At 41.1% G+C, this 8,589-nt stretch overlaps 1 pseudogene; it reads right to left on the bottom strand.

Annotated features, from left to right (window-relative positions):
- Positions 1-2,553: 2,553 nt before the first annotated feature.
- Positions 2,554-5,568, bottom strand: LOC117033210 (eukaryotic translation initiation factor 4E transporter-like; annotated as a pseudogene).
- Between the last annotated feature and the right edge of the window lie 3,021 nt (positions 5,569-8,589).

Below are 8,589 nucleotides of genomic sequence, written 5' to 3' on the forward strand. Positions count from 1 at the left end.
CGTTTTAGCTATATCCCACAAGTTATGATATGTGGGGATATTCTTTTGTTTAGTTACACACTTTTTTCTAGTTTTATGTGATTTCTTTTTTGACCCTTTATTCATTCAACAACATTCAACACCGACTTTCTTGTTTGCCTACTATGTGCCCGGGTCTTTTCTCGACCTTTGGGATATATCAATTTCAAAGACATGGATGGACCTGCAGGGTAATATGCTAAGTGAATTAAGTCAGAAAGAAAAAGACAAATACCACATGGTTTCACTTATATGTAGAATCAAAAAAACAAATGAACTAACAAAACAACAAAAACAGACTGATAGAAACAGAGACCAAAGGCATGGTTACCAGAGGGGAGGGAGGGGATGGCCGGAAAAGGGGAAGAGGAATATAGTCAATAACATTGTGACAGGTTTGCACGGTGACCGATGATTACGAGCATTAGTGGAGTGATCGCATTGTAAGGTATAAAAATGTCAAACCACTATATTGTACACCTGAAACTAATATAATTAATATAACATTGTATATCAACTATGCTTAAATAAAAAAATAAATTATTTAAGAAAACAACCAACCAAACAAAAATCAAGTACACAGACACAAAGACCTGTATGTTAGCAAGGCGATTGGTACCTGCTCATCATAACTCTTTGGTTTGTCTTTGAGGTCTATTGTAGACAGGTCTCATATATGCTAATGTCTTCCTGCCTCTTGGTCTGATGTTCTCTAGCCACCGAAGCAAGCTTGTCTATGTGGGTAGTCTAGAAATGCTGTAGAGTTAATGCACATGAGTGATCCTCAAGCAGTGAAGCATGAGATGATTTTGAAGCATCGCACTCAGTTTCTCCGAGGGACTCTGGTGGGATAGAACCTGTTTTTTTAGTGACAACCTACTCAGTATCACTCACTGTATTGGCCTTCTTTTCTTTCCTCTCTCCCTTCTCAATCCTTTACTGTGCTTTCTGGTATTGCCTTTCAGATGAACTACTTTCCTTCACATCGTTATTTTGGGTCTTCTTGAAACAAACTAAGACATTCCTGAAGGTTACAGTCTTCTGGTGGGGGAGACAACAAACAACAGATATAATAAATAAGTAAACTGTACAATATTTTACAAGATGATAAGCGTTAAGTGAAAAGAAAAAACATAAAGCAGGGCAAAGAGTATGTGACGTGATAGGAGAGGATTTGCAATTTTATTATTTATGTGGCTTGCCTTCCTGGACATTTCTTAGACCCTCGCCCTACCTGGAACCAGATGCTGCTGTTCAGTGATTTGGTCCTGCTTGGGGAGCAGAAGGAACTGATGGAGTTCCCACCTGTAGTGGTGGTGGAGTGGTACTGCAGGACGTGGTGGGGAGTGTCCTCGGGCCAATGCTGACGGCCTTGCTAAAAATGCTGCATTAACTTATTTTAATTCTTTTATGGAGGTGTAATTGTCCTATAGCATTATGTTAGTTTCGGGGGTAAAACCTAATGATTTGATATATGTATCTATTGCATAATGATCACCGCATTAATCTAGTTAACATCCATTATCACACGTAGTTACCATTTTGTGTGTGTATGTGTTTGATAACTTTTAAGATCTACTGTCTTAGCAACTTTCAAATACACAATAGAGTATTGTTAACTGTAGTCACCATGCTGTGCATTACATCTCTGTTACTTATTTTATAACTGAAAATTTGTACCTTTTGACCACCTTTGTCCTTTTTGATTACCCCTCAGCCCCCCTCTGTGACAACCATCAGGTGGTTTTCTGTATTTATGAGTTAGGGTTGTTTTTGTTTCTTTTTAGATTTCACATATAAATAAGATCATATTGTATTTGTCTTTCTCTTTCTGAATTATTTCATTTAGAGTAATGCTCTCAAGTTCATCCATGTTGTTGCAAATGGCAGGATTTCCTTCCTTTTTATGGCTGCATGATATTGCATTATATATATATACATGTATATATATATATATACATGTCTGTGTATATATATGTATTAGGTTAGTCAGAAGTAATTGCAATTTTTGCAATTATTATTAATTTTCATTCAGACACAGCATATGCAACTTCAATCAACGAAAAGAAAAAGTCCCAAATGCACAAGTGAAAAAAATCCAAACTGTTGACATAGGCTTAACTAATATCAGCTACTTTTAGGTACAGCTGTATAAGTTCAAAAAACCTATCCTAAATGTATGTACAGAAGTTGTTTATACACAGGTCTGTACATAAGGGTCTATGCATTTATTTCCTCAGAACCCTTAGGTGCCAACTCTTAGTTGAGACACCAACACTTCAGTCACATGTCTTACAAAAAAAGAAAGACTGGAGGATTTACAACACTGCATCCTGTATTCAGACCATGTCGGCTTTACTTGAATGGTTAAGATCTTTCCATCATGCAGAGCACACCAGAGGCCTAGGCCCCCCGAAACAGTTTTGCAGAGAGTGCTCCAAAGTAAAAGCCTGTAAACCAAGCCGAGATGAGGAGGCAGAGTCCTGACCAGGGTGCCACCACAGGCCCAGGCTTTGGTGAGCTTGCCTACGCTGCTCACTGGCAGTATTCTAATTCACCCACACTGATGACTTTGGCGGGCATGGAGGGCAGGGGCTGCTGCAGCACATGTGAGCCAAACCATTTCGCAAGGCCCACTGGGGCGCTGCTCCTCTGGCTGAGGCGGTGCTCCAGCTGGGAGTGAATGTGGGGCAGACCTGACCGATTGGGCACATTCTTAGCGGTCATCTGAACACTGACAGCAGCTGCCTGGGAACCAGAGCCTGGAGGATGAAGACCTGAGAGCTGTAGCTGCTGTTGCATCACTGCCAGATGCAGCGGTGTCCCAGGACGAGGGTTTAGGAGAACGTGATTAGCGGCAGGTAAAGGGTAAAAGGGTTGATCCAGGATTGGGCCAGATATTCCCTGTAAATGAGTCAGATCCATCCCAGGAGGAAGCACACCAGCTTGGAGCAAACTTGGAAGATGCTGTGATGTACTCCCTGGGCCAGCATCCTTTGGACCGAGCTTGGGTGAAGCCGGTGAACTGACCGAACAATTGGAACATGGGGCACAAGGAGGACTTGGTGGACAGAATGGAGGAAAGGTGCTCCTGGAGCGGGGGATGCTAAGGTGGGTGTTTTTCTCCCAGGTGCTTTAGGTCAATAATCTTGTTTTTTGGTGTAATGGTTGGTTGGTCTGGGACAGTGGGGTGGGACACGAAGACCGCTGCAGCGCCGACAGTTTGGGGTTTGTAGTGGGGGAAATCTCGATCAGCACTGGGCACAGAGTTGGCTGACAGCAGGTTCTCTTCACTGACCTTCTGAGTGTCCTCTTTACTGTCACCAAGAGCGGCTTTCCCAGATGCTGGTTCCTCCTTGCTTTTCTCTTCGCTCTCTTACATCTTACGAATCACTGAGGTAGGGGTGAAGGAAGGAGAAAGCATGCTTGTGATGGAGGCAGTGGGGGCAGGGGAAGAGGAATTCCCTCTGTGCACGGGTGCTGGTGACTTGGTCACTCGCTGTTGCCTGTTTTCTGAATAAGTCTCTGGTTCTGTCCGCCTGCGGTTTGCCAAAACCAGGCTGATAGAAGTTTGCTGCTGGCACTGCAAGGTCATGTGGCAGGGCCAGCTCCTCCAAAGCTGCCTGTTGCAATTCAAGCTGGCTCATCCGGGCCGTGACAGGGCTCACCAGCTTGTGCATGCCTTGGAATGCATCTCTGAGCAGCTGCGGTGGTCCTGGAGTGAAACCAATTGGTGATGGTATTAGAGGACAAAAGTAGTCTGCTGAGGCTGCTCGTGTTTGAAACACCGGCAGGACATTCTTAGGGACAGGCTGGCCTAGAATCTCAGCAGGGGACATCAAATGGCTTTCAAGGTTTTGGCTGACTTTGGGCTGAGAAGGCAAAGTCCTACTTGCCTTCATGGTGCTCATTAGCTTGTCGAGTACAGTCATATCTCCATCTTTTTTGAGCTGTCGATTGCTGGTTACAGCACTCAGGGTCTCCTCTAAGTGTTCTGCCATGAAGGGAGTTGAATTCTTCACTTGCTGGTCCGTCTTCAAGCCCTTGAGCCCTGCTTCTACCTCTTCCACTGAAAGCATAACCCCTGAATGTGAGCTCTCTTTAAGTTTTCTTTATTTGCAGAAAGGCTGGAAAGAAGAGGTTTTAAATCCACTTTGGCTTCCTGTAGCATTTCTAAAATATCCACTTTAGTTTCAGCATGGTCTTCCAATGGTATAGGAGCAAAATAATTCCCCAAATTCTGTTCAGGAGAGAGAATGGCTTGCTCCAGACCTGCAAGTTTCTCTAGTTCTTCATGTCGTGTTGACCCAAGACTGCGGGATCAACTTCCTGATCGGCTTGAGTTAGAGCACCACCTAACTGAACCGACTGGCGGAGACTGACCTTTCCCCAAACATCTTCTATCATCGAAGTCAAGCACAGCACCTTATCAAGGTTAAAGACCTCATTAAAGTCAAATTCTCCTGGGGACTGCTCAGGCAAGACGGCATCCCTCGCCACTTCCTGATCAGCAGCAGGCTCGTGTGCGACGATGACTCCTCATGCTCTTCGGCCACTCCTCCTTTGCACTCTACTATGCCTTCCTTCACAGATGCTGTCTTCTTCCAGTATCTATCTTATCATCAAAGCCAGTCAGCTCAGACTGACTTGTGGGTCCAGCTGAGACCCACAAGTTCTGGTTCTTCTTCTGTGTAGGAATCATTCCTTCTACGTTCACCAAGGACACACTTAGTATCCTCAAACTCCCTCCTGAAACGCTTGTCTTTGTAGTCCCTCTTTCGGTCTCTGTTTCTCAAATCCCGCAGGTTGTTATCGTTAAGAGGGTGATCCTTTTCAAAGGTCCTAGCCGAGATTATCCTCCCATTGCCAATCTTTCGTCCACCAAGCAGGTGAAGCCCATCACTGTCTTTCTCCAATTGGCTTCCTGAGCGCCGAGAGCTAACAGCAGCCGTTACATGGCAGCTCCCTCCAAAGGTTCTTCTCTGTGGGCTGAGAACAACATCTAAGTCAGTGGTGTCCAAACTGCAGCCCATGGGCCAACTGCGGCCCACAATCCATTTTTAATTGGCCCACAGCAAATTCCAAAAATATATTTAGTTTACTTAAATAAACCAGGTGAGGCAATACGTACTTCACCTCGAGTGAGTGGCCCGGCTATTTGTGTATTTTACCGCATATGGGCCTTGGTGAAAAACGTTGAAAAAAGTTTGGACAGCCCTGATCTAAGTCATCTTCTTTTCACGCGCTCTCGTGGATCTACTATCCTGTGCACCAGGGAAGGCTGGTCTGTATCCAACTCTTTCTTCACACTTTCCACTAGTGAGCTCCTCCCTGAAGCTGGCTAAAGAGAGGCATGCCACTTCTCGGTGTCCCAGACGCCATCACTGTCGTATTTTTCGAGAGGCATGAAGGCCTTTGTTTGGAATGAGGGCATTCTTTTATATCCAAAAGCTCCTCTTTTGTACAGCGATGGGGAGATTTCGAGGCCAGTTGCTTCTTCAAGTCAAGGAAAGTATCTTTATTTTCTGTTTCACCCTCGCTTCTATCCATGGCTCCTTGGTCTACAATTCTTTGCACGAGGGGAAGCAGGCTGGTTGGAGTGGGGAGGCGGAATCCCCGGGCTCAGAGCAGGAGCCAGCACAGGCCCGCAGCTGTCCACCCCGGGGGCTGGACCCTACCAGCCCGCTGCCCGCCTGCCACCTCGCTCAAGTTTTGCGATTATTTTTAACCTTTTAAACCACAATTACGTTTGCACCAACCTAATATATACCCTGTTTCCCCGAAAATAAGACCTAGCGGGACCATCAGCTCTAATGTGTCTTTTGGAGCAAAAATTAATATAAGGTCCATCTTATTTTAATATAAGACTGCGTCTTATAATATAATATAATATAATGCAATATAATATAATATAATATAATATAATATAATATAATATAATATAATGCCGGGTCTTATTTTAAGATAAGTATAACATAATATAATATAATATAATATAATATAATATAATATAATATAATGTATGTAATATTGGGTGTTATATTAATTTTAGCTCCAAAAGATGCATTAGTGTTGATGGTCCGGCTAGGGCTTATTTTCGGGGAAACACAGTGTATCACAAATTCTCTATACATTCATCTGTTGATGGTCCCTTCGGTTTCTTCCATGTCTTGGTTACTGTAAATAAGGCTGCAATGAACATGGGAGTGTATTGCACATGTTTTTTAATCTTTATTTTTACAATTTATTTATTTATTTTATTTAGTTACAGTTGACATTCCACATTATTTTATACTAGTTTCAAGGTGTACAGCATAGTGGTTAGACACTTATATAATTTAAGAAGTGATCCCCCTGACTAGTAAGAAGTGATTCCCCTGACTAGTCTAATATATAATTGTTGCACATTATTGACTATCTTCTCTATGCTTTCCTTTTTCAGTGTTTTCCTTTTCTTTGTATATATTCTCAGAAGTGAAATTGCTAGATCATATGGTAGTTCTATTTTTAATTTTTTGAGCAACCTCCATCCTGTTCTCCAGAGAGGCTGTACCAATTTACATTCCCACCAGCAGTGCCCAAGTGTTCCCTTTTCTCCACATCCTCTCCAGCATTTGTGTTATCCCTTGTCTTTTTGATGATAGTCATTCTAACAGGTGTAAGGTGACACCTTATTGTGGTTTTGATTTTTATTTCTGTAATGATTAATGATGTTGAGACCTTTTCTCCTCTTGGCCATTTATATGTCTTATTTGGAGAAATGTCTGTTTAGGTCCTTTGTCCATTTTTCAATTGGATTATTTGTTCTTTTGCTATTGAGTTGTATGAATTCTTTATTTATTTTAGATATATATCTGTGATAGATGAGAAGCCTACAAAAACTTTTTTGGCAGTAAATTCTCTCAGTTTTGGAAGGTCTGAAATTTCTTAATTCCATCTTTTTTTTTTTTTTTTTTGAAGATAGTTTCACTGAGTATAGAATTATACTTTGGCAATAGTTTCTCTTAGTGTTTTGAAGACATTATCCTATGGTCTTTTAGATGTCTTAATGGCTTAGAGAAGTCAGCTGACAGACTAAATTTTTGTTCCTTTATAGGTAGTGTGACTTTTATTTTTGGGTACTTTTTATATCTTTTCTTTGTCTTTGATGTTCTGCCACTTCGTATGACATGTCTAGGTATGGATTTCTTTTTCTTCACTTTGGGATTATAGGATTTCCTGAATTTGAGGAATGTTCTCTTTCAACAAGTCTGGAAGATCCAGAGCAAATATCTCTATGAATTTTATTTCTCCTCCTATTCTCGGTGGAGAATTTTTTTCTGGAGCTGTAAGTAGATATATACAATACTAGACCTTCTCATTTTGTTCTCCACATGTCTCTTTTTTTAAAAAAATTCTGAGGAGCATATGGTTTAATATTTATAGTTTAATTTATTTTTGTCTGATTTGCTCTTAACTCTTTTGTATTGGTCATTTAGGCTAGGCGATGCTGCAGAAACATTTAAATCCTAAACTCTTAGTGGTTTTAAACAGGAAGTTTATTTCTCACTCCTGCACTGAGGGTCCAGGCGGTCTGCAGGACAACTGCCTTCCACACTGGGATTCAGGAATCAGTCTGCTTACATTTTTGTGGCTTCCGTATTTCTGCATGCGATTCAAGGCTTACCACAGCAGGTGGAAGAGAGAGTATGGAGAACTTACACTTGTTTTTAAGGGACACGTATGACTTCTGCTAATAGCCCATTAGCCAAAAATAATCACGTTGGCCCACAAACTAATTTCAAAGGAGGCTGTGAAATGTGGAGGAACACATGGAAGATTCATTGGATAATAGTGACCTCTGCAAAACCTCTGACTTTTAAATTTCTGTTTCCATATTAACTTATACATTTGTATTGCCATATCAATATATTAACAATATAAAATTATATGTGCAGCTTCATAAATATTTTTAAAAAATTCTTCCATACATGGTCAGGAACATTATTAGCACTCCAAAGCATGCCTTTTGCCTCTTCTCATCACAATCTTCCCACCCCAAAGGGAACCACTATCCTGACATTTATGATAAATCATTTCCTTACTAATCTTTATAGTTTTCCACTTATAAATGCACCTCTGAATAATATAGTTCAGTTTTGTCTGTTTTAGACTTTATATATACTGTAGATTTTTTTTTTTTGCTTATATCATGTGATTCATCTATGTTGTTGCAGTAGTTATAGTTTGTCAGCTACAGGTGGACATTTAGATAGTTTCCAGGGTTTGTTTTTTTTGTATTGTGAATCATGCTACTATAACCATTCTTGTATAGTATACAAGTATACACAAGCACGAGTTCCTCTGTGTATTTATACATAGTAGAATTGTTGGATCATAGCATCGGGGGAATTTTCCATTCTAAAAGATGATGCCTAACTTTTCCAAAGTGTCTGTATCAATTTATTCTCTCACCAGCTGTATGAGATTGCCCCTTGCTCTACATGCTTGTAAAATTTAACATTGTTGGATTTTTGAAAATTTGCCAGTGTTTTGGTGTGTAATGGGGACTTACCCTGATTTCATTTTTTG

This window comes from Rhinolophus ferrumequinum, chromosome 13 (assembly GCF_004115265.2).
Source record: "Rhinolophus ferrumequinum isolate MPI-CBG mRhiFer1 chromosome 13, mRhiFer1_v1.p, whole genome shotgun sequence".
NCBI classification, from domain to species: Eukaryota; Metazoa; Chordata; class Mammalia; order Chiroptera; family Rhinolophidae; genus Rhinolophus; species Rhinolophus ferrumequinum.